This window comes from Patagioenas fasciata, unplaced genomic scaffold (assembly GCF_037038585.1).
Source record: "Patagioenas fasciata isolate bPatFas1 unplaced genomic scaffold, bPatFas1.hap1 Unplaced_6, whole genome shotgun sequence".
Classification (NCBI taxonomy): domain Eukaryota; kingdom Metazoa; phylum Chordata; class Aves; order Columbiformes; family Columbidae; genus Patagioenas; species Patagioenas fasciata.
In genome coordinates this window covers 673,879-700,510 of record NW_027288778.1, presented here as the reverse complement: position 1 = coordinate 700,510, position 26,632 = coordinate 673,879, and the positions used below count along the sequence as shown (strand labels likewise).

Here is a 26,632-nt window from a genome sequence, read left to right as displayed (position 1 = left end):
ACTGGGGACAAAGGGGGTCATGGGATGTCACAATGGGCCCTGGGGACAAGGGAGATCCCCATGGTGTCACAATAAGCCCTGGGGACAAAGTGTGGTCCTGGGATGTCACAATGGGCTCTGGGGACAAGGAGGATCCCCAGGATGTCACAATGGCCCCCAGTGACAAAGGGGTTCCCCATGGTGTCACAATGGGCCCTGGGGACAAAAGGGGTCCCCAGGATTTCACAATAGCACTGGGGACAAAGGGGGGTCCTGGGATGTCACAATGGGCCCCAGTGACAAAGAGGGTCCTCATGGTGCCACAATGGGCCCTGGGGACAAAGGGGGTCCCCAGGATGTCACAATGGGCCCTGTGGACAAAGAGCGTCCCCAGCATGTCACAATGGGCCCTGGGGACAAAGGGGGTCCACACGGTATCAGAATGGGCCCTGGGGACAAAGGGGGGTCCCCTGAATGTCACAATGGGCCCTGGGGACAGTGGGGGGTCCTGGGACGTCACAATGGGCCCTGGGGACAAGGGGGGGTCCCCAGGATGTCACAATGGGCCCTGGGGACAAAGGGGGGTCCCCTGAATGTCACAATGGGCCCTGGGGACAGTGGGGGGTCCTGGGACGTCACAATGGGCCCTGGGGACAAGGGGGGGTCCCCAGGATGTCACAATGGGCCCTGGGGACAAAGAGGGGTCCCCTGAATGTCACAATGGGCCCTGGGGACAAGGGGGTGCAGTGGATGTCACAATGGGCCCTGCGGACAATGGGGGGTGTCCAGGATGTGAGAATGAGTCCTGAGGACAAGGGGGGGTCCCCATGGTGTCACAATGGGTCCCCAGTGACAAGGAGGGGTCCCCATGGTGTCACAATAGGCCCTGGGGACAAAGTGGGGTCCAAGAATGTCACAATGGGCCCTGGGGACAAAAGGGCTTGCCATGGTGCCACAATGGGCCATGGGGTCAAAGGGGACCCCATGGTGCTACAATGGCCCTGGGTACAAAGGGGGGTCCTGGGATGTCACAATGGGCCCTGGGGACAAACGGGGTGTCCCCACGGTGCCACAACGGGCCGTGAGAGCAAGGAGGTGGCCCCAGGATGTCACAATGGGTCCTGGGGAAAATGTAACGTCCTGGGCTGTCACAATGGACCCTGAGGACAAGGGGGGTCCCCAGGATGTCACAATGAAGTCTTGGGACAAAGGGGTCCCCAGGATGTCACAATGGGGCCTGGGGACCAGGGGGGGTCCTGGGATGTCACAATGGGCCCCAGTGACAAAGGTGGTCCCTATGGTGCCACAATGGGCCCTGGGGACAAAGGGGGTCCCCTGGATGTCACAATGGGCTCTGGTGACAAGGAGGGTCCCCAAGATGTCACAATGGGCCCTGGGGACTAGGGGGGGTCCTGGGATGTCACAATGGGCCCTAGTGACAAAGGGGGTCCCTATGGTGCCACAATGGGCCCTGGGGACAAAGGGGGTCCCCAGGATGTCACAATGGGCTCTGGGGACAAGGAGGGTCCCCAAGATGTCACAATGGGCCCTGGGGACTAGGGGGGGTCCTGGGATGTCACAATGGGCCCTAGTGACAAAGGGGGTCCCTATGGTGCCACAATGGGCCCTGGGGACAAAGGGGGTCCCCAGGATGTCACAATGGGCCCTGGGGACTAAGAGGGGTCCCCTGAATGTCACAATGGGCCCTGGGGACAAGGGGGTGCAGAGGATGTCAAAATGGGCCCTGGGGACAATGGGGGGTCCCCTGAATGTCAAAATGGGCCCCAGTGACAAGGAGGGATTCCCAGGATGTCATAATGGGCCCTGGAGATAAGGGGGTGTCCCCAGGATGTCACAAGGGCCCTGGGGACAATGTGGGGTCCTGGGATGTCACAATGGGCCCCAGTGACAAACGGGGGCCCCTGAATGTCACAATGGGCCCTAGGGACAATGGGGGTCCTGGGACGTCCCAATTGGCCCTGGGGACAAGGAGGGATCCCCAGAATGTCACAATGGGCCCTGGGGACAATGGCGGGTCCTGGGACGTCCCAATGGGCCCTGGGGACAAGCAGGGATCCCCAGGATGTCACAATGGGCCCTGGGGATAATGGCGGGTCCTGGGACGTCACAATGGGCCCTGGGGACAAGGGGGGGTCCCCAGGATGTCACAATGGGCCCTGGGGAAAAAGAGGGGTCCCCTGAATGTCACAATGGGCCCTGGGGACAAGGGGGTGCTGAGGATGTCACAATGGGTCCTGGGGACAATGGTGGGTCCTGGGACGTCACAATGGGCCCTGGGGACAAGGAGGGATCCCCAGGATGTCACAATGGGCCCTGGGGACAATGGGGGGTCCTGGGACGTCACAATGGGCCCCAGTGACAAGGGGGGGTCCCCAGGATGTCACAGTGTGCCCTGGGTACAAAGAGGCGTCCCCGGAATGTCACAATGGGCCCTGGGGACAAGGGGGTGCCCTGAATGTCACAATGGGGCCTGGGGAAAATGGGGGGTCCTAAGACGTCACAATGGGCCCTGGGGACAATGGGAGTCCCCAAGGTGTCAGAACGAGCCCTGGGGACAAAGTGGCATCCTGGAATGTCACAATGGCCCCCAGTGACAAAGGGGTTCCCCATGGTGTCACAATGGGCCCTGGGGACAAAAGGGGTCCCCAGGAGTTCGCAATAGCACTGGGGACAAAGGGGGGTCATGGGATGTCACAATGGGCCTTGGGGACACAGAGGGGCCCTAGGACGTCACAATGAGCCCTGGGGACAAGGGGGGGTCCCCTGAAAGTCACAATGAGCCCTGGGAACAGAGGGGGCTCCCCAGGACATCACAATGGGCCCTGGGAACAATGCGGGGTCCTGGGACGTCACAATGGGCCCTGGGGACAAGGGGGGGTCTCCAGGATGTCACAATGGGCCCTGGGGACAAAGAGGGGTCCCTAAAGTGTCACAATGGGCCCTGGGGACACAGAGGGGCCCTGGGACGTCACAATCAGCCCTGGGGACAAAGTGGGGTCCTGGGATGTCACAATGGGCCCCAGTGACAAAGGGGGTCCCCATAGTGCCACAATGGGCCGTGGGGACAAAAGGGGTGCCCAGGATGTCACAATGGGCCCTGGGGACCAGGGTGGTCCTGCGATGTCACAATGGGCCCTGGGGACAAAGCGTGTCCCCTGGTTTTCACAATGGGCTCTGGGGACAAAGGGGGGTCCTGCGATGTCACAATGAGCCCTGCGGTCAAGGGTGGTACCCACGGTGTCACAATGGGCCCTGGGAACAAGGGGGGTTCCCCATAGTGTCACAATGGGTCCTGGGGAAAATGGGGTCCCCAGGATGTCACAATGGGCCCTGGGGACAATGTGGGGTCCTGGGATGTCACAATGGGCCCCAGTGACAAAGGGGTTCCCTGAATGTTACAATGGGTCCTAAGGACAATGGGGGTCCTGGGATGTCACAATGGGCCCTGGGGACAAGGAGGGATCCCCAGAATGTCACAATGGGCCCTGGGGACAAGGGGGGGTCCCCAGGATGTCACAATGTGCCCTGGGTACAAAGAGGCGTCCCCTGAATGTCGCAATGGGCCCTGGGGACAAGGGGGGGTCCTAAGACGTCACAATGGGCTCTGGGACCAAGCAGGGATCCCCAGGATGTCACAATGGGCCCTGGAGACAATGGGGCGTCCTGGGACGTCACAATGGGTCCCGGTGACAAGGGGGCATCCCCAGGATGTCAAAATGCGCCCTGGGGCCCAGGGGGGTCCTGCGATGTCACAATGGGCCCTGGGGACAAAGGGGATCCCCACGGTATCAGAATGGGCCCTGGGGACAAAGGTGGGTCCTGGGATGTCACAATGAGCCCTGCGGACAAGGGTGGTACCCACGGTGTCACAATGGGCCCTGGGAACAAGGGGGGGTCCCCATAGTGTCACAATGGGTCCTGGGGACAAGTGGGGTCCCCAGGATGTCACAATGTGTCCTGGGGACAATGTGGGGTCCTGGGATGTCACAATGGGTCCCAGTGACAAAGGGGCCCCCTGAATGTCACAATGGGTCCTGGGGACAACGGGGGGTCCTGCGACGTCACAATGGGCCCTGGGGACAAGGAGGGATCCCCAGGATGTCACAATGGGCCCTGGGGACAATGGGGGGTCCTCGGACGTCACAATGGGCCCCAGTGACAACGGGTGTCCCCAGGATGTGACAATGGGCCCTGGGGACAAAGAGGGGTCCACTGAATGTCACAATGGGCCCTGGGGACAAGGGGGTGCAGTGGATGTCACAATGGGCCCTGGGGACAATGGGGGGTCCTGGAATGTCACAATGGGCCTTGGGGACAATGGGGGTCCCCAGGATGTCACAATGGGCCCTGGGGACAATGGGGTTGCCCAGGATGTCACAATGGGCCCTGGGGACAATGGGAGTCCCCAAGGTGTCAGAACGAGCCCTGGGGACAAAGTGGAATCCTGGGATGTCACAATGGCCCCCAGTGACAAAGGGGTTCCCCATGGTGTCACAATGGGCCCTGGGGAAAAAAGGGGTCCCCAGGATTTCACAATAGCACTGGGGACAAAGGGGGGTCATGGGATGTCACAATGGGCCCTGGGGACAAGGGAGATCCCCATGGTGTCACAATAAGCCCTGGGGACAAAGTGGGGTCCTGGGATGTCACAATGGGCTCTGGGGACAAGGAGGGTCCCCAGGATGTCACAATGGGCCCTGGGGACAAAGGGGGGTCCTGGGATGTCACAATGGGCCCCTGTGACAAAGAGGGTCCTCATGGTGCCACAATGGGCCCTGGGGACAAAGGGGGTCCCCAGGATGTCACAATGGGCCCTGGGGACAATGGGGGGTGTCCAGGATGTGAGAATGAGTCCTGAGGACAAGGGGGGGTCCCCATGGTGTCACAATGGGTCCCCAGTGACAAGGAGGGGTCCCCATGGTGTCACAATAGGCCCTGGGGACAAAGTGGGGTCCAAGAATGTCACAATGGGCCCTGGGGACAAAAGGGGTTGCCATGGTGCCACAATGGGCCATGGGGTCAAAGGGGACCCCATGGTGCTACAATGGCCCTGGGTACAAAGGGGGGTCCTGGGATGTCACAATGGGCCCTGGGGACAAACGGGGTGTCCCCACGGTGCCACAACGGGCCCTGGCAGCAAGGGGGTGGCCCCAGGATGTCACAATGGGCCCTGGGGACAATGTAAGGTCCTGGGCTGTCACAATGGACCCTGAGGACAAGGGGGGTCCCCAGGATGTCACAATGAAGTCTTGGGACAAAGGGGTCCCCAGGATGTCAAAATGAGGCCTGGGGACCAGGGGGGGTCCTGGGATGTCACAATGGGCCCCAGTGACAAGGGGGGGTCCCCAGGATGTCACAGTGTGCCCTGGGTACAAAGAGGCGTCCCCGGAATGTCACAATGGGCCCTGGGGACAAGGGGGTGCCCTGAATGTCACAATGGGGCCTGGGGAAAATGGGGGGTCCTAAGACGTCACAATGGGCCCTGGGGACAATGGGAGTCCCCAAGGTGTCAGAACGAGCCCTGGGGACAAAGTGGAATCCTGGAATGTCACAATGGCCCCCAGTGACAAAGGGGTTCCCCATGGTGTCACAATGGGCCCTGGGGACAAAAGGGGTCCCCAGGATTTCGCAATAGCACTGGGGACAAAGGGGGGTCATGGGATGTCACAATGGGCCTTGGGGACACAGAGGGGCCCTAGGACGTCACAATCAGCCCTGGGGACAAGGGGGGGTCCCCTGAAAGTCACAATGAGCCCTGGGAACAGAGGGGGCTCCCCAGGACATCACAATGGGCCCTGGGAACAATAGGGGGTCCTGGGACGTCACAATGGGCCCTGGGGACAAGGGGTGGTCTCCAGCATGTCACAATGGGCCCTGGGGACAAAGAGGGGTCCCTAAAGTGTCACAATGGGCCCTGGGGACACAGAGTGGCCCTGGGACGTCACAATCAGCCCTGGGGACAAAGTGGGGTCCTGGGATGTCACAATGGGCCCCAGTGACAAAGGGGGTCCCCATAGTGCCACAATGGGCCGTGGGGACAAAAGGGGTGCCCAGGATGTCACAATGGGCCCTGGGGACCAGGGTGGTCCTGCGATGTCACAATGGGCCCTGGGGACAAAGGGTGTCCCCTGGTTTTCACAATGGGCTCTGGGGACAAAGGGGGGTCCTGCGATGTCACAATGAGCCCTGCGGTCAAGGGTGGTACCCACGGTGTCACAATGGGCCCTGGGAACAAGGGGGGTTCCCCATAGTGTCACAATGGGTCCTGGGGAAAATGGGGTCCCCAGGATGTCACAATGGGCCCTGGGGACAATGTGGGGTCCTGGGATGTCACAATGGGCCCCAGTGACAAAGGGGTTCCCTGAATGTTACAATGGGTCCTAAGGACAATAGGGGTCCTGGGACGTCACAATGGGCCCTGGGGACAAGGAGGGATCCCCAGGATGTCACAATGGGCCCTGGGGACAAGGGGGGGTCATAAGACGTCACAATGGGCTCTGGGGCCAAGTAGGGATCCCCAGGATGTCACAATGGGCCCTGGAGACAATGGGGGGTCCTGGGACGTCACAATGGGTCCCGGTGACAAGGGGGCATCCCCAGGATGTCAAAATGCGCCCTGGGGCCCAGGGGGGTCCTGCGATGTCACAATGGGCCCTGGGGACAAAGGGGGTCCCCTGGATGTCACAATGGGCTCTGGGGACAAAGGGGATCCCCACGGTATCAGAATGGGCCCTGGGGACAAAGGTGGGTCCTGGGATGTCACAATGAGCCCTGCGGACAAGGGTGGTACCCACGGTGTCACAATGGGCCCTGGGAACAAGGGGGGGTCCCCATAGTGTCACAATGGGTCCTGGGGACAAGTGGGGTCCCCAGGATGTCACAATGTGTCCTGGGGACAATGTGGGGTCCTGGGATGCCACAATGGGTCCCAGTGACAAAGGGGCCCCCTGAATGTCACAATGGGTCCTGGGGACAATGGGGGGTCCTGGGACGTCACAATGGGCCCTGGGGACAAGGGGGGGTCCCTTGGATGTCACAATAGGCCCCAGTGACAACGGGGGTCCCCAGGATGTGACAATGGGCCCTGGGGACAAAGAGGGGTCCACTGAATGTCACAGTGGGCCCTGGGGACAAGGGGGTGCAGTGGATGTCACAATGGGCCCTGGGGACAATGGTGGGTCCTGGAATGTCACAATGGGCCTTGGGGACAAGGGGGGTCCCCAGGATGTCACAATGGGCCCTGGGGACAATGGGGTTGCCCAGGATGTCACAATGGGCCCTGGGGACAATGGGAGTCCCCAAGGTGTCAGAACGAGCCCTGGGGACAAAGTGGAATCCTGGAATGTCACAATGGCCCCCAGTGACAAAGGGGTTCCCCATGGTGCCACAATGGGCCCTGGGGACAAAAGGGGTCCCCAGGATTTCACAATAGCACTGGGGACAAAGGGGGGTCATGGGATGTCACAATGGGCCCTGGGGACAAAGGGGGTCCCGGGATGTCACAATGGGCCCCAGTGATAAAGAGGGTCCTCACGGTGCCACAATGGGCCCTGGGGACAAAGGGGGTCCCCTGGATGTCACAATGGGCTCTGGGGACAAGGAGGGTCCCCAGGATGTCACAATGGGTCCTGGGGACAAAGGGGGGTCCCGTGAATGTCACAATGGGCCCTAGGGACAAGGGGGTGCCGAGGAGGTCACAATGGGCCCTGGGGACAATGGGGGGTCCTGGGACGTCACAATGGGTCCTGGGGACAAGAGGGGATCCCTAGGATGTCACAATGGGCCCTGGGGACTAATGTGGTCCCCACGGTGTCACAATATGTCCTGGAGACAAATGGGGGTCCCCAGGATGTCACAATGGGCCCTTGGGACAATGGGGTTCCTGGGATGTCACATTGGGTCCCCAGTGACAAAGGGGGTCCCCAGGATGTCTCAATGGGCCCTGAGGACAATGGGAGGTCCCCATGGTGTCACAATGGGTCCCCAGTAACAAGGGAGGTCTCCACGGTGCCAGGATGGGTCCTGGGGACAAGGAGGTCCCCAGGATGTCACAAGGGGCCCTGGGGACAAAGAGGCTGCCCAGGATGTCACAATGGGACCTGGGGACAAGGGGGTCCCCAGGAACTCACAATGGGCTCTGGGGACAATGGAGGTTCCCCAGGATGTTCACAATAGGCCCTGAGGACAAGGGGTGGTCCCCATGCTGTCACAACGGGTCTCCAGTGACAAGGGGGTCCCCAAGGTGTCACAATGGGCCCTGGGGACAATGCGGGGTCCTGGGACGTCACAATGGGCCCCAGTGACATGGGGGTCCCCAGGATGTCACAATGGGCCCTGGGGACAATGTGGGGTCCTGGGATGTCACAATGGGCCCCAGTGACAAAGGGGGTCCCCTGAATGTCACAATGGGTCCTGGGGACAATGGGGGTTCCTGGGACGTCACAATGGGCCCTGGGGACAAGGAGGGATCCCCAGGATGTCACAATGGGCCCTGGGGACAATGGGGGGTCCTGGGACGTCACAATGGGCCCTGGGGACAAGAGGGGGTCCCCAGGATGTCACAATGGGCCCTGGGGACAAAGAGGGGTCCCCTGAATGTCACAATGGGCCCTGGGGACAAGGGGGTGCCGAGGATGTCACAATGGGCCCTGGGGACAATGGGGGTCCTGGGACGTCACAATGGGCCCTGGGGACACAGAGGGGCCCTAGGACGTCACAAGCAGTCCTGGGGACAAGGTGGGGTCCCCTGAGAGTCACAATGAGCCCTGGGAAGAGAGGGGGCTCCCAAGGACATCACAATGGGCCCTGGGAACAATGGGGGGTCCTGGGACGTCACAATTGGCCCTGGGGACAAGCGGGGGTACCCATAGTGTCACAATGGGTCCTGGGGAAAATGGGGTCCCCAGGATGTCACAATGGGCCCTGGGGACAATGTGGGGTCCTGGGATGTCACTATGGGCCCCAGTGACAAAGGGGGTCCCCTGAATGTTACAATAGGTCCTGAGGACAGTGGGGAGTCCTGGGACGTCACAATGGGCCCTGGGGACAAGGAGGGATCCCCAGGATGTCACAATGGGCCCTGGGGACAACGGGGGGTCCTAAGAAGTCACAATGGGCCCTGGGGACAAGCAGGGATCCCCAGGATGTCACAATGGGCCCTGGGGACAATGGGGGGTCCTGGGACGTCACAATGGGCCCCGTTGACAAGGGGGCATCCCCAGGATGTCAAAATGCGCCCTGGGGCCCAGGGGGGTCCTGCGATGTCACAATGGGCCCTGGGGACAAAGGGGGTCCCCTGGATGTCACAATGGACTCTGGGGACAAAGGGGATCCCCACGGTATCAGAATGGGCCCTGGGGACAAAGGGGGGTCCTGCGATGTCACAATGAGCCCTGCGGACAAGGGTGGTACCCACGGTGTCACAATGGGCCGTGGGAACAAGGGGGGGTCCCCATAGTGTCACAATGGGTCCTGGGGACAAGTGGGGTCCCCAGGATGTGACAATGTGTCCTGGGGACAATGTGGGGTCCTGGGATGTCACAATGGGCCCCAGTGACAAAGGGGCCACCTGAATGTCACAATGGGTCCTGGGGACAATGGGGGGTCCTGGGACGTCACAATGGGCCCTGGGGACAAGAAGGGATCCCCAGGATGTCACAATGGGCCCTGGCGACAATGGGGGGTCCTGGGACGTCACAATGGGCCGCAGTGACAAGGGGGGGTCCCCAGGATGTCACAGTGTTCCCTGGGTACAAAGAGGCGTCCCCGGAATGTCACAATGGGCCCTGGGGACAAGGGGGTGCCCTGAATGTCACAATGGGCCCTGGGGACAATGGGGGGTCCTGGGATGTCACAATGGGCCCCAGTGACCAGTGGGGGTCCCCAGGATGTCACAATGGGCCCTGGGGACAAAGAGGGGTGCCCTGAATGTCACAATGGGCCCTGGGGACAAGGGGGTGCAGTGGATGTCACAATGGGCCTTAGGGACAATGGGGGGTCCTGGAATGTCACAATGGGCCCTGAGGACAATGGGGGTCCCCAGGATGTCACAATGGGCCCTGGGGACAATGGGAGTCCCCAAGGTGTCAGAACGAGCCCTGGGGACAAAGTGGAATCCTGGGATGTCACAATGGCCCCCAGTGACAAAGGGGTTCCCCATGGTGTCATAATGGGCCCTGGGGACATAAGGGGTCCCCAGGATTTCACAATAGCACTGGGGACAAAGGGGGGTCATGGGATGTCACAATGGGCCCTGGGGACAAGGGAGATCCCCATGGTGTCACAATAAGCCCTGGGGACAAAGTGGGGTCCTGGGATGTCACAATGGGCCCTGGGGACAAAGGGGGGTCCTGGGATGTCGCAATGGGCCCCAGTGACAAAGAGGGTCCTCATGGTGCCACAATGGGCCCTGGGGACAAAGGGGGTCCCCTGGATGTCACAATGGGCTCTGGGGACAAGGAGGGTCCCCAGCATGTCACAATGGGCCCTGGGGACAATGGGGGGTCCCCACGGTATCAGAATGGGCCCTGGGGACAAAGGGGGTCCCCTGAATGTCACAATGGGCCCTGGGGACAGTGGGGGGTCCTGGGACGTCTCAATGAGCCCTGGGGACAAGGGGGGGTCCCCAGGATGTCACAATGGGCCCTGGGGACAAAGAGGGGTCCCCTGAATGTCACAATGGGCCCTGGGGACAAGGGGGTGCAGTGGATGTCACAATGGGCCCTGGGGACAATGGGGGGTGTCCAGGATGTGAGAATGAGTCCTGAGTACAAGGGGGGGTCCCCATGGTGTCACAATGGGTCCCCAGTGACAAGGAGGGGTCCCCATGGTGTCACAATAGGCCCTGGGGACAAAGTGGGGTCCAAGAATGTCACAATGGGCCCTGGGGACAAAAGGGGTTGCCATGGTGCCACAATGGGCCCTGGGGTCAAAGGGGGTCCCCATGGTGCTACAATGGCCCTGGGAACAAAGGGGGGTCCTGGGATGTCACAATGGGTCCTGGGGACAAAGGGGGTGTCCCCATGGTGCCACAACGGGCCCTGGGAGCAAGGGGGTGGCCAGGATGTCACAATGGGTCCTGGGGAAAATGGGGGGTGCCCAGGATGTCACAATGGACCCTGAGGACAAGCGGGGGTCTCCATGGTGTCACAATGGGCCCCAGTGACAAAGGGGCACCCCTGAATGTCACAATAGGTCCTGGGGACAATGGGAGGTCCTGGGACGTCACAATGGGCCCTGGGGACAACGAGGGATCCCCAGGATGTCACAATGGGCCCTGGGGACAAAGAGGGGTCCCCTGAATGTCACAATGGGCCCTGGGGACAAGGGGGTGCAGAGGATGTCACAATGGGCCCTGGGGACAATGGGGGGTCCTGGGACGTCACAATGGGCCCTGGGGACAAGGAGGGATCCCCAGGATGTCACAATGGGCCCTGGGGACAATGGGCGGTCCTGGGACGTCACAATGGGCCCTGAGGACAAGGAGGGATCCCCAGGATGTCACAATGGGCCCTGGGGACAATGGGGGGTCGTTAGACGTCACAATGGCCCCTGGGGACAAAGAGGGGTCCCCTGAATGTCACAATGGGCCCTGGGGAAAATGGGGGGTCCTGGGACGTCACAATGGGCCCCAGTGACAAGAGGGGGTCCCCAGGATGTCACAATGGGCCCTGGGGACAAACAGGGGTCCCCTGAATGTCACAATGGGCCCTGGGGACAAGGGGGTGCCGAGGATGTCACAATGGGCCCTGGGGACAATGGGGGGTCCTGGGACGTCACAATGGGCCCTGCGGACAAGGAGGGATCCCCAGGATGTCACAATGGGCCCTGGGGACAATGGGGGGTCCTGAGACGTCACAATGAGCCCTGCGGACAAGGGTGGTACCCAGGACGTCACAATGGGCCCTGGGGACAAGGGGGGGTCCCCATAGTGTCACAATGGGTCCTGGGGACAAGTGGGGTCCCCAGGATGTCACAATGGGCCCTGGGGACAATGTGGGGTCCTGGGATGTCACAATGGGCCCCAGTGACAAAGGGGGTCCCCTGAATGTCACAATGGGTCCTGGGGACAATGGGGGGTCCTGGGACGTCACAATGGGCCCTGGGGACAAGGAGGGATCCCCAGGATGTCACAATGGGCCCTGGGGACAATGGGCGGTCCTGGGACGTCACAATGGGCCCTGAGGACAAGGAGGAATCCCCAGGATGTCACAATGGGCCCTGGGGACAATGGAGGGTCCTGGGACGTCACAATGGGCCCTGGGGACAAGAGGGGGTCCCCTGGATGTCACAATGGGCTCTGGGGACAAGGGGGGTCCCCAGGACGTCACAATGGGCCCTGGGGACAAAGGGGGGTGTCGACGGTGTCACAATGGGCCCCAGTGTCAAAGTGGGTCCCCATGGTGCCACAATGGGCCCTGGAGACAAAGGGGGTCCCTTGGATGTCACAATGGGCTCTGGGGACAAGGAGGGTCCCCAGGATGTCACAATGGGTCGTGGGGACAAGGAGGGATCCCCAGGATGTCACAATGGGCCCTGGGGACAAAGAGGGGTCCCCTGAATGTCACAATCGGCCCTGGGGACAATAGCGGGTCCTGGGACGTCACAATGGGCCCCAGTGACAAGAGGGGGTCCCCAGGATGTCACAATGGGCCCTGGGAAGAAGGGGGGGTCCCCGGAATGTCAAAATGGGCCCTGGGGACAAGGGGGTGCAGAGGATGTCACAATGGGCCCTGGGGACAATGGGGGGTCCTGGGACGTCACAATGCGCCCTGCGGACAAGGAGGGATCCCCAGGATGTCACAATGGGCCCTGGGGACAATGGGGGGTCCTGGGACGTCACAATGAGCCCTGCGGACAAGGGTGGTACCCAGGATGTCACAATGGGCCCTGGGAACAAGGGGGGGTCCCCATAGTGTCACAATGGGCCCTGGGGACAAGGAGGGATCCCCAGGATGTCACAATGGGCCCTGGGAACAATGGGGGGTCCTGGGACGTCACAATGGGCTGTGGGGACAAGGGGGGGTCCCCAGGATGTCACAATGGGCCCTGGGGACAAAGAGGGGTCCCCTGAATGTCACAATGGGCCCTGGGGACAATGGGGGGTCCTAAGACGTCACAATGGGCCCTGAGGACAAGGAGGGATCCCCAGGATGTCACAATGGGCCCTGGGGACAATGGGGGGTCCTGGGACGTCACAATGGGCCCTGGGGACAAAGAGGGGTCCCCTGAATGTCACAATGGGCCCTGGGGACAAGGGGGTGCAGTGGATGTCACAATGGGCCCTGGGGACAATGGGGGGTCCTGAAAGTCACAATGGGCCCTGGGGACAATGGGGGGTCCTGGAATGTCACAATGGGCCCTGGGGACAAAGGGGATGTCCACATGGTGCCACAATGGGCCCTGGGAGCAAGGGGGTCCCCAGGATGTCACAATGGGTCCTGGGGACAATGGGAGGTGCCCAAGATGTCACAATGGACCCTGAGGACAAGCAGGGGTCTCCATGGTGTCACAATGGGTCCCCAGTGACAAGGGGGGGTCCCCATGGTGTCACAATGGGCCCTGGGGACAAACGTGGTTCCCCTCAATATCAAAATGGGTCCTGGGGACAAAGTGGGCTCCTCGGATGTCACAATGGACACTGGGGACAACGGGAGGTCCTGGGACGTCACAATGGGCCCTGGGGACAAAGTTGGTCCCCACGATGTCTCAATGAGCCCCAGTGAAAAAGGAGGGTCCCCAGGATGTCACAATGGGCTGTGGGGACAATGGGCGGTCCTGGGACGTCACAATGGGCCCTGAGGACAAGGAGGAATCCCCAGGATGTCACAATGGGCCCTGGGGACAATGGAGGGTCCTGGGACGTCACAATGGGCCCTGGGGACAAGGGGGGTGTCCCCTGAATGTCAGAATGGGCCCTGGGGACAATGTGGGGTCCTGGGATGTCACAATGGGCCCCAGTTACAAAGGGGGTCCCCTGAATGTCACAATGGGCTCTAGGGAGAATGGGGGGTCCTGGGAAGTCACAATGGGCCCTGGGGACAAGGGGGGTGTCCCCTGAATGTCACAATGGGCCCTGGGGAGAAAGGGGGTCCCCAGGATGTCAAAATGGGCCTTGGGGACAAAGTGGGGTTCTTGGATATCACAATGTGACACAGTGCAAAGGGGGTCCCCATGGTGCCACAATGAACCCTGGGGACAAAGGGAGGTCCCTAGGATGTCACAATGGGCCCTTGGGACAATGGGGTTCCTGGGATGTCACAACGGGTCCCCAGTGACAAAGGGGGTCCCCAGGATGTCTCAATGGGCCCTGAGGACAATGGGAGGTCCCCATGGTGTCACAAAGGGTCCCCAGTGACAAGGGAGGTCCCCACGGTGCCAGGATGGGTCCTGCGGAGAAGGAGGTCCCCAGGATGTCACCATGGGCCCTGGGGAGAAAGGGGGTCCCCAGGATGTCACAATGGGCCCTGGGGACAAAGAGACTCCCCAGGATGTCACAATGGGACCTGGGGACAAGGGGGTCCCCAGGAACTCACAATGGGCTCTGGGGACAATGGAGGTTCCCCAGGATGTTCACAATAGGCCCTGAGGACAAGGGGTGGTCCCCAAGGTGTCACAATGGGCCCTGGGAACAACGGGGGGTCCTGGGACGTAACAATAGGCCCTAGGGACAAAGGGGGTCCCCACGGTGTTACAATGGTCCCGGGTGACAAAGGGGGATGCCCAGGATGTCACAATGGGCCCTGAGGCAAGGAGGGGTCTCCATGGTGTCACGATGGGTCCTGGGGACAAGGGGGTCCCCAGGATGTAAGAATGAACCCTGGGGACAATGGGGGGTCCTGGGACGTCACAATGGGTCCTGGGGACAAAGGGTGTCTCCAGGATGTCACAATGGGCTCTGGGGACAATGCAGGGTCCTGGGACGTCACAATGGGCCCCAGTGACAAAGGGGGTGCCCTGAATGTCACAATGGGCCCTGGGGACAATGGGGGGGTCTTGGGACGTCACAATGGGCCCTGGGGACAAGGAGGGATCGCCAGGATGTCACAATGGGCCCTGGGGACAATGGGGGGTCCTGGGACGTCACAATGGGCCCTGGGGACAAGAGGGGGTCCCCAGGATGTCACAATGGGCCCTGGGGACAAAGAGGTGTCCCCTGAATGTCACAATGGGCCCTGGGGACAAGGGGGTGCAGAGGATGTCACAATAGGCCCTGGGGACAATGGGGGGTCCTGGGACGTCACAATGGGCCCTGGGGACAAGGAGGGATCCCCAGGATGTCACAATGGGCCATGGGGACAATGGGGGGTCCCGGGACATCACAATGGGCCCGGGGAACAAGGGGGTTCCCCAGGATGTCACAATGGGCCCTGGGGACAAAGAGGGGCCCTACAACGTCACAATCAGCCCTGGGTACATGGGGGGATCCCCTGAAAGTCACAATGAGCCTTGGGAGCAGAGGGGGCTCCCCAGGACGTCACAATGGGCCCTGGGAACAATGGGGGTCCCTTGAAGGTCAAAATGGGCCCTGGGGACAAAGGGGGGTCCGCAGGATGTCACAATGGGCACTGGAGACAAAGGGGAGGTCCCCATGGTGTCACAATGGGCCCAAGTGACAAGGAGGGTCCCCACGGTGCCACGATGGGTCCTGGGGACAAGGGGGTCCCCCAGATGTCACAATGGGCCCTGGGGACAATGGGGTTGCCCAGGATGTCACAATGGACCCTGGGGACAAAGGGGGATCCCCAGGATGTCACAATGGGCCCTGGGGACCAGGGGGGTCCTGCGATGTCACAATGGGCCCTGGGGAGAAAGTGGGTCCCCTGGATGTCACAATGGGCTCTGGGGACAAGGAGGGTCCCCAGGATGTCACAATGACCCCTGCGGACAAGGGGGGTGTCGATGGTTTCACAATGGGCCCTGGGAACAAGGTGGGGTCCCCATAGTGTCACAATGGGTCCTGGGGACAAGTGGGGTCCCCAGGATGTCACAATGGGTCCTGGGGACAATGTGGGGTCCTGGGATGTCACAATGGGCCCCAGTGACAAAGGGGTTCCCCATGGTGCCACAATGGTCCCTGGGGACAAAGGGGGTCCCCAGGATTTGACAATAGCACTGGGGACAAATGGGGGTCATGGGATGTCACAGTGGGCCCTGGGGACAAGGGAGGTCCCCATGGTGTCACAATAAGCCCTGGGGACAAAGTGGGGTGTTGGGATGTCACAATGGGCCCCAGTGACAAAAGGGGGTCCCCATGGTGCCACAATGGGCCGTGGGGACCAGGGGGGGTACTGCAATGTCACAATGGGCCCTGGGGAGAAAGGGGGTCCCCTGGATGTCACAATGGGCTCTGGGGACAAGGAGTGTCCCCAGGATGTCACAATGGGCCCTGGGGACAAACGGGGGTGTCGACGGTGTCAAAATGGGTCCTGGGGACAAAGGGCGTCCCCAGGATGTCAAAATGCGCCCTGGGGACAAAGGGGGTCCCCACGGTATCAGAATGGGCCCTGGGGACAAAGGGGGGTCCCCTGAATGTCACAATGGGCCCTGGGGACAATGGGGGTCCTGGGATGTCACAATGAGCCCTGCGGACAAGGGTGGTACCCACAGTGTCACAATGGGCCCTGGGCACAAGGGGGGGTCCCCATAGTGTCACAATGGGTCCTGGGGACAAGTGGGGTCCCCAGGATGTCACAATAGGTCCTGGGGACAATGTGGGGTCCTGGGATGTCACAATGGGCCCCAGTGACAAAGGGGGTTCCCTGAATGTCACAATGGGTCCTGGGTACAATGTGGGGTCCTGGGACGTCACAATGGGCCCTGGGGACAAGGAGGGATCCCCAGGATGTCACAATGGGCCCTGGGGACAATGGGGGGTCCTGGGACGTCACAATGGTCCCCAGTGACAAGGGGGGGTCCCCAGGATGTCACAATGGGCCCTGAGGACAAAGAGGGGTCCCCTGAATGTCACAATGGGCCCTGGGGACAAGGGCGTGCCGAGGATGTCACAATGGGCCCTGGGGACAATGGGGGGTCCTGGAATGTCACAATGGGCACTGGGGACTATGGGGGTCCCCAGGATGTCACAATGGGCCTTGGGGACAATAGGAGGTTCTGGGATGTCACAATGGGCCCTGGGGACAATGGGGGGTGCCCAGGATGTGAAAATGAGTCCTGAGGACATGGGGGGGTCCCCATGGTGTCACAATGGGTCCCCAGTGACAAGGAGGGGTCCCCATGGTGTCACAATAGGCCCTGGGGACAATGGGGTCCCCTGAATGTCACAATGGGCCCTGGGAACAAAAGGGGTTGCCATGGTGCCACAAGGGGCCCTGGGGTCAAAGGCCGTCCCCATGGTGCCAAAATGGGCCCTGGGAGCAAGGGGGTGGCCAGGATGTCACAATGGGTCCTGGGGACAATGGGGGGTGCCCAGGATGTCACAATGGACCCTGAGGACATGGGGGGGTCCCCATGGTGCCACAATGAGCCCTGGGGACAAAGGGAGGTCCCTACAATGTCACAATGGGCCCTGGGGACTAATGAGGTCCCCACGGTGTCAGAATGCGTCCTGGAGAAAAAGGGGGGTCCCCAGGATGTTACAATCTGCTCTTGGCACAATGGGGTTCCTGGGATGTCACAATGGGCCCTGGGGACAATGGGGGTCCCCACGGTGCCACGATGGGTCCTGGGGACAAGGGCGTCCCCCTAGATGTCACAATGGGCCCTGGGGACAATGGGGTTGCCCAGGATGTCACAATGGACCCTGGGGACAAAGGGGGGTGGGCAGGATGTCACAATGGGCACTGGGGACAAAGGGGGGGTCCCCATGGTGTCACAATGGGTCCCCAGTGACAAGGAGGGTTCCCCATGGTGTCACAATAGGCCCTGGGGACAAAGTGGGGTCCTAGAATGTCACAATGAGCCCTGGGGACAAAGGGGGGTCCTGGGATGTCACAATGGGCCCTGGGGACAAGAGGGGATTCCTAGGATGTCACAATGGGCCCTGGGGACTAATGTGGTACCCACGGTGTCACAATATGTCCTGGAGACAAAGAGGGGTCCCCAGGATGTCACAATGGGCCCTTGGGACAATGGGGTTCCTGGGATGTCACAATGGGTCCCCAGTGACAAAGGGGGTCCCCAGGATGTCTCAATGGGCCCTGAGGACAATGGGAGGTCCCCATGGTGTCACAATGGGTCCCCAGTGACAAGGGAGGTCTCCACAGTGCCAGGATGGGTCCTGGGGACAAGGAGGTCCCCAGGATGTCACAATGGGCCGTGGGGACAAAGAGGCTCCCCAGGATGTCACAATGGGACCTGGGGACAAGGGGGTCTCCAGGAACTCACAATGGGCTCTGGGGACAATGGAGGTTCCCCAGGATGTTCACAATAGGCCCTGAGGACAAGGGGTGGTCCCCATGGTGTCACAATGGGTCCCCAGTGACAAGGGGGGTCCCCAAGTGTCACAATGGGCCCTGGGGACAATGGGGGTCCCGGGACGGAATAATAGGCCCTGGGGACAAAGGGGGGGTCCCACAGTGTCACAATGGGCCCTGGGGACAAAGGGGGTCCCCACGGTGTTACAATGGTCCAGGGGGAAAAAGGGGGATGCCCAGGATATCACAATGGGCCCTGAGGACAAGGGGGTTCCCCAGAGTGTCACAATGGGTCCCCAGTGACAAGGAGGGTCCCCATGGTGTCACGATGGGTCCTGCGGACAAGGGGGTCCCCAGGATGTAACAATGGACCCTGGGGACAATGGGGGGTCCTGGGACGTCACAATGGGCCCTGGAGACAAAGGGGGTCCCCAGGATGTCACAATGGGCCCTGGGGACAATGTGGGGTCCTGGGACGTCACAATGGGCCCCAGTGACAAAGGGGGTCCCCAGGATGTCACAATGGGCCCTGGGGACAATCTGGAGTCCTGGGACGTCACAATGGGCCCTGGGGACAAGGAGGGATCCCCAGGATGTCACAATGGGCCCTGGGGACAATGGGGGGTCCTGGGACGTCACAATGGGCCCTGGGGACAAGAGGGGGTCCCCAGGATGTCACAATGGGCCCTGGGGACAAAGAGGGGTCCCCTGAATGTCACAATGGGCCTTGGGGACAAGGGGGTGCCGAGGATGTCACAATGGGCCCTGGGGACAAGGGGGGGTCCCCAGGATGTCACAATGGGCCCTGGGTACAAAGAGGGGTCTCTAAAGTGTCACAATGGGCCCTGGGGACACAGAGGGGCCCTAGGACGTCACAATCAGCCCTGGGGACAAGGGGGGGGTCCCCTGAAAGTCACAATGAGCCCTGGGAACAGAGGGGGTCCCCAGGACGTCACAATGGGCCCTAGGAAAAATGGGGGTCCCTTGAAGGTCAAAATGGGCCCTGGGGACAATGGTGGGTGTCCTGAATGTCAAAATGGGCCCTGGGGACAAAGGGGGGGTCCGCAGGATGTCACAATGGGCACTGGGGACAAAGGGGGAGTCCCCATGGTGTCACAATGGGCCCAAGTGACAAGGAGGGCACCCACGGTGCCACGATGGGTCCTGGGGACAAGGGGGTCCCCCAGATGTCACAATGGGCCCTGGGGACATTGGGGTTGCCCAGGATGTCACAATGGGCCCTGGGGACAATGGTGGGTCCCCTGAATGTCAAAATGAGCCCTGGGGACAAAGGGGGGTAGCAGGATGTCACAATGGGTACTGGGGACAAAGGGGGATCCCCAGGATGTCACAATGGGCCCTGGGGACAATGGGAGTCCCCAAGGTGTCAGAACGAGCCCTGGGGACAATGTGGAGTCCTGGGATGTCACAATGGCCCCCAGTGACAAAGGGGTTCCCCATGGTGCCACAATGGGCCCTGGGCACAAAGGGGGTCCCCAGGATTTCACAATAGCACTGGGGACAAAGGGGGGTCACGGGATGTCACAATGGGCCCTGGGGACAAGGGAGGTCCCCATGGTGTCACAATAAGCCCTGGGGACAAAGTGGGGTCCTGGGATGTCACAATGGGCCCCAGTGACAAAGGGGGTCCCCATGGTGCCACAATGGGCCGTGGGGATAAAAGGGGTCTGCAGGATGTCACAATGGGCCCTGGGGACCAGGGGGGGTCCTGCGATGTCACAATGGGCCCTGGGGACAAAGGGGGTCCCCTGGATGTCACAATGTGCTCTGGGGACAAGGGTGGTACCCACGGTGTCACAATGGGCCCTGGGAACAAGGCGGGGTGCCCATAGTGTCACAATGGGTCCTGGGGACAAGTGGGGTCCCCAGGATGTCACAATGGGCCCTGAGGACAATGTGGGGTCCTGGGATGTCACAATGGGCCCCAGTGACAAAGGGGGTGCCCTGAATGTCACAATGGGTCCTGACGACAATGGGGGGTCCTGGGACGTCACAATGGGCCCTGGGGACAAGGAGGGATCCCCAGGATGTCACAATGGGCCCTGGGGCCAAACAGGGATCCCCAGGATGTCACAATGGGCCCTAGGGACAATGGGGGGTCCTGGGACGTCACAATGGGCCCCAGTGATAAAGGGGCATCCCCAGGATGTCATAATCAGCCCTGGGGACCAGGGGGGTCCTTCGATGTCACAATGGGCCCTGGGGACAAAGGGGGTCCCCTGGATGTCACAATGGGCCCTGGGGACAAAGGGGGGTCCTGGGATGTCTCAATGAGCCCTGCGGACAAGGGTGGTACCCACGGTGTCACAATGGGCCCTGGGAACAAGGGGGGGACCCCATAGTGTCACAATGGGTCCTGGGGACAATGTGGGGTCCTGGGATGTCACAATGGGCCCCAGTGACAAAGGGGCCCCGTGAATGTCACAATGGGTCCTGGGGAAAATGGGGGGTCCTGGGACGTCACAATGGGCCCTGGGGACAAGGAGGGATCCCCAGGATGTCACAATGGGCCCTGGGGACAAAGAGGCGTCCCCGGAATGTCACAATGGGCCCTGGGGACAAAGAGGAGTCCCCTGAATGTCACAATGGACCCTGGGGACAATGGGGGATCCTGGGACGTCACAATGGGCCCCAGTGACAAGGGGGGGTCCCCAGGATGTCACAATGTGCCCTGGGGACAAAGAGGCGTCCCCGGAATGTCACAATGGGCCCTGGGGACAAGGGGGTGCCCTGAATGTCGCAATGGGCCCTGGGGACAATGGGGGGTCCTAAGACGTCACAATGGGCCCTGGGGACAAGGAGGGATCCTGGGACGTCACAATGGGCCCCAGTGACAAGGGGGGGTCCCCAGGATGTCACAATGGGCCCTGGGGACAAAGAGGGGTCCCCTGAATGTCACAATGGGCCCTGGGGACAAGGGGGTGCAGTGGATGTTACAATGGGCCCTGGGGACAATGGGGGGTGTCCAGGATGTGAGAATGAGTCCTGAGGACAAGGGGGGGTCCCCATGGTGTCACAATGGGTCCCCAGTGACAAGGAGGGGTCCCCATGGTGTCACAATAGGCCCTGGGGACAAAGTGGGGTCCAAGAATGTCACAATGGGCCCTGGGGACAAAAGGGGTTGCCATGGTGCCACAATGGGCCCTGGGGTCAAAGGGGGGTCCTGGGATGTCACAATGGGCCCTGGGGACAAAGGGGGTGTCCCCATGGTGCCACAACGGGCCCTGGGAGCAAGGGGGTGGCCAGGATGTCACAATGGGTCCTGGGGAAAATGGGGGGTGCCCAGGATGTCACAATGGACCCTGAGGACAAGCGGGGGTCTCCATGGTGTCACAATGGACCCCAGTGACAAAGGGGGTCCCCTGAATGTCACAATAGGTCCTGGGGACAATGGGGGGTCCTGGGACGTCACAATGGGCCCTGGGGACAAGGAGGGATCCCCAGGATGTCAGAATGGGCCCTGGGGACAATGGCGGGTCCTGGGACGTCACAATGGGCCCTGGGAAGAAGGGGGGGTCCCCAGGATGTCACAATGGGCCCTGGGGACAAGGGGGTGCCGAGGATGTCACAATGGGCTCTGGGGACAATGGGGGGTCCTGGGCTGTCACAATGGACCCTGAGGACAAGGGGGGTCCCCAGGATGTCACAATGGGCCCTGGGGACAAAGGGGGTCCCCACGGTATCAGAATGGGCCCTGGGGACAAGGGGGGTCCCCTGAATGTCACAATGGGCCCTGGGGACAATGGGGGGTCCTGGGCTGTCACAATGGACCCTGAGGACAAGGGGGGGTCCCCAGGATGTCACAATGGGCCCTGGGGACAAAGAGGGGTCCCCTGAATGTCACAATGGGCCCTGGGGACAGGGGGGTGCAGTGGATGTCAGAATGGGCCCTGGGGACAATGGGGGGTCCTAAGACGTCACAATGAACCCTGGGGACAACGGGGGGTCCTGGGACGTCACAATGGGCCCCAGTGACAAGGGGCGGTCCCCAGGATGTCACAATGGGCCCTGGGGACAAAGAGGGGTCCCCTGAATGTCACAATGGGCCCTGGGGACAATGGGGGTCCCCAGGATGTCACAATGGGCCCTGGGGACAATGGGGGGTCCTGGGATGTCACAATGAGCCCTGCAGACAAGGGTGGTACCCACAGTGTCACAATGGACCCTGGGGACAAGGGGGTGCCGAGTATGTCACAATGGGCCCTGGGGACAATGGGGGGTCCTGGGACCTCACAATGGGCCCTGAGGACAATGGTGGGTCCCCTGAATGTCAAAATGGGCCCTGGGGACAAAGGGGGATCCGCAGGATGTCACAATGGGCACTGGGGACAATGGCGGGTCCTGGGACGTCACAATGGGCCCTAGGGACAATGTGGGGTCCTGGGATTTCACAATGGGCCCCAGTGACAAAGGGGGTCCCCTGAATGTCACAATGGGTCCTGGGGACAATGGGGGGTCCTGGGACGTCACAATGGGCCCTGGGGACAAGGGGGGGTCCCCAGGATGTCACAATGGGCCCTGGGGACAAAGAGGGGTCCCCTGAATGTCACAATGGGCCCTGGGGACAGGGGGGTGCAGTGGATGTCACAATGGGCCCTGGGGACAACGGGGGGTCCTGGGACGTCACAATGGGCCCCAGTGACAAGGGGCGGTCCCCGGGATGTCACAATGGGCCCTGGGGACAAAGAGGAGTCCCCTGAATGTCACAATGGGCCCTGGGGACAATGGGGGTCCCCAGGATGTCACAATGGGCCCTGGGGACAATAGGAGGTTCTGGGATGTCACAATGGGCCCTTGGGGTTTAGAAGTCAGGTCTAAGAGTGCAGCGTTTGGGGTGCAGGGGCTTGGGGGGAAATTTAAGGTTGCAGAGTGTGGGGTGCACAGGACTGGGGCACAGGATTTGGGGGTGCGGGGTTTCAGGGTTCAGGATTTGGAGGTGTGGAGTTTTGGGGTGCAGGGGTTGGGAGTGCAGGGTGGTGGGGGTGAGAGATTTGGGTGCAGGATTTGGGGGTGCAGAGTCTTGGGAGGCAAGGATCCGGGTCTGCAGGATTTGGGGGTTCAGTGTTTAGGGCAGCACAATCTTGGGGTGCAGGGGTTTGCAGTGAAAGGTTTGGTAGGCAGGATTTGGGGTGCAGGATTCTGGGGTGCTGGGTTTGGGGTACAGGATTTGGTGTTGCAGGGATGGGGTTGAAGGGCTTGGGTTGCCAGGCCTTTGAGGTGCAGGATTTGGAGGTGCAGGGTTTGGGAGGGAATTCTTTGGGGTACAGGGTTTGGGGGCAGGTTTAGGGGTGGAGGGTATAGGACGGAAAGATTTGGGAATGCAGGGTTTGGGGTGCACGTTTCGGGGTTCAGGAAGGTAGGGAGGGCAGGATTAGGGGGTGCAAGGTTTCAGTTGTAGGGTTTAGGGGTGCAGAGTTTGGTAGGGCCGAATTTGGGGGTGCAGGATCTGGGGTGCAGGGTTTGGGAAGACAGGATCGGGGGTGGAGGATTTGGGGATGCAGGATTGAGGGGCAGGGTTTTGGTGCAGGGCTTGGGGTCAGGATCTGGGGTGCAGGTTTGGGAAGAGTATTTTGGGGTGCAGGATTTTGGGTGCCGTGTCTGCGGGGCAGGTTTGGGGTGATCACTGCTGATCCGCACACACTCTCTCTCTCTGTCCCCATTGTCCCCAATGCCCCCTTACCTGTCTCACCTCCCTCTCCAGCTCCGCTCCCACCCCCCCAATCCCCCTCAGCGGGGCCAGCCCGGGGTGCAGCTCCTGCAACGGCTCCTCCTCTGCATTCATTAACAATTAACACCCTCAGCAGCGCTAATTAACACCCCCCCCACCCCCCCATATCCCCGCTGCCCCCTAATTACCCCCTAATTCGCGCTAATCACCCCTAATTCCCCCTCATTACTCACCCAGCAGCCCCTCGATGTCCGCAGCCGCCATCTTGCCCCGCCGGGAGGGCCACAAACCACCTCAAAATTGACCCAAAATAGCGCTTTTTCAACCCAAAACCCTCCCGCTGAGGCTCCCCGAGCTGTGTCCCCAAAGCCCCCGCTGTTGTCACCTCGGGAAAAGCGCGAAAAAAGCGGCCCCGGGGGTCCCCGCGCTTCGCTTCGCGCTCTGAGGGAAAGCGCGGGAAAACGAGCGGAGACGGAAAGAGCCGAGCGGAGCCGAATGGGCCCGAGCGGAGCCGAATGGGCCCGAGCGGAGCCGAACGGCGCCCGAGCGGAGCCGAGCGGCGCCCGAGCGGAGCCGAGCGGCGCCCGAGTCCCTGCCGGGGCCGAACGCACCCGAAGGGACCCGAAGTCTTCCCGAAGGGGTCCGAGTGGAGCCGAACGCACCCGAACGCACCCGAAGGGGCCGAACGCACCCGAAGGGACCCGAAGTCTTCCCGAAGGGGTCCGAGTGGAGCCGAACGCGCCCGAAGGGACCCGAACCCACCCGAAGGGGCCCGAGTGGAGCCGAACAAACCCGAAGGGACCCGAACCCACCCGAAGGGACCCGAACCCACCCGAAGGGACCCGAACGCACCCGAAGGGACCCGAACGCACCCGAAGGGGTCCGAGTGGAGCCGAACGCACCCGAAGGGAGCCGAACGCACCCGAAGGGAGCCGAACGCACCCGAAGGGAGCCGAAGTCTCCCCGAAGGGGCCCGAAGTCTCCCCGAAGGGGCCCGAACCCACCCGAAAGTGCCCCAAAAGGCGCCAAACTCCCAAATCCCCCCCTTTTTACCCCAAAACCCGTGTTCCGCTCCCCCCCCGGCCCCTCCTCTTCCTCCCCCCGCCCCCTTTCTTCCCCTTTTCCCGCCTCACGATCGTTTCCCGCCGCGGCGGTGGCTGCGAGCGAGGCCACGCCCCCTTCCTCAGGCGGCGGCCAATGGGAAGCGGGGGGGGGGTGCGTGGCCACGCCCACTGTGCGTGGCGTGCGCGGAGGCGGCTCCGAGAGGAGCCGAAGATACACGAAGGGAGCCGAAGGGACCCGAGGGGACCCGAAGGGACCCGAACGCACCCGAAGGGACCCGAACGCACCCGAAGGGACCCGAACGCACCCGAAGGGACCCGAACGCACCCGAAGGGACCCGAGTGGGGCCCGAACGCACCCGAGGGGACCCGAAGGCACCCGAAGGGACCCGAACGCACCCGAAGGGACCCGAACGCATCCGAAGGGACCCGAGTGGGACCCGAACACACCCGAAGGGACCCGAAGGGACCCGAGTGGGGCCCGCACTCACCCGAAGGGACCCGAAGGGACCCGAACACACTTAGGGGGCTCCATGAGTCACTTATGGGTCACTATGGGGCACTCCTGGGTCCCTAAGGGGGAAATTATGGGGGTCTATGGGGAGTTCAGGAGGGACCCAGGAGTACCCCAAGGGACCCAGGAGTGCCCCAAAGGACCCAGGAGTTCAGGAGGGACCCAGGAGTGCCCCAAAGGACCCAGGAGTTCAGGAGGGACCCAGGAGTGCCCCAAAGGACCCAGGAGTACCCAAATGTGTTGTGTTTTGTTTTTTCTCTCTTGTTTATGTCCTCTTTTACCTGAAATGGGACAATGGGGGCAATGGGGGGCAATGGGGTCAGTGGGGGGCAATGGGGTCAGTGGGGGGCAATGGGGGACAATGGGGGCAGTGGGTACAATGGGGGCAATGGGGGCAATGGGGGGCAATGGGGGGCAATGGGGGCAGTGGGGGGCAATGGGGGGCAATGGGACAATGGGGGGCAATGGGGTTCAATGGGGGGCAATGGGAGTCAATGCGGTCAATGGGTCAATGGGGTCAATGGGGGCAATGGGAGTCAATGGGAGTCAATGGGGGGCAATGGGGATCAATGGGTCAACGGGGTCAATGGGGGTCAATGGGAGTCAATGGGTCAATGGGGGCAATGGGGGCAATGGGGATCAATGGGGGGCAATGGGGATCAATGGTGATCAATGGGGGGCAATGGGAGTCAATGGGGGGTCAATGGGGGGTCAATGAAGTCAATGACTCAATGGGGGTCAATGGGGATCAATGGGTCAATGGGGTCAGTGGGGTCAATGGGTCAATGGGAGTCAATGGGGTCAATGGGGGTCAATGGGGATCAATGGGGATCAATGGGTCAATGGGAGTCAATGGGGTCAATGGGGTCAATGGGGATCAATGGGGTCAATGGGGATCAATGGGTCAATGGGGTCAATGGGTCAATGGGGATCAATGGGGGGCAATGGGGATCAATGGGTCAATGGGGTCAATGGGTCAATGGGGGTCAATCGG

General features: G+C 61.6%; 1 long non-coding RNA gene across 1 annotated transcript in view; it reads right to left on the bottom strand.

Moving 5' to 3' along the window:
* LOC139826890 (uncharacterized) overlaps positions 1 to 25,330 on the bottom strand; it is a 62,696-nt gene extending 37,366 nt beyond the window's left edge. The window contains exons 1-2 of the long non-coding RNA XR_011736998.1: positions 25,197 to 25,330; positions 24,297 to 24,356 (exon numbers count right to left, since the gene is read on the bottom strand). This is a non-coding gene — a long non-coding RNA (uncharacterized lncRNA). The remainder of the gene's footprint in view (positions 1 to 24,296; positions 24,357 to 25,196) is intronic.
* Positions 25,331 to 26,632: the final 1,302 nt, after the last annotated feature.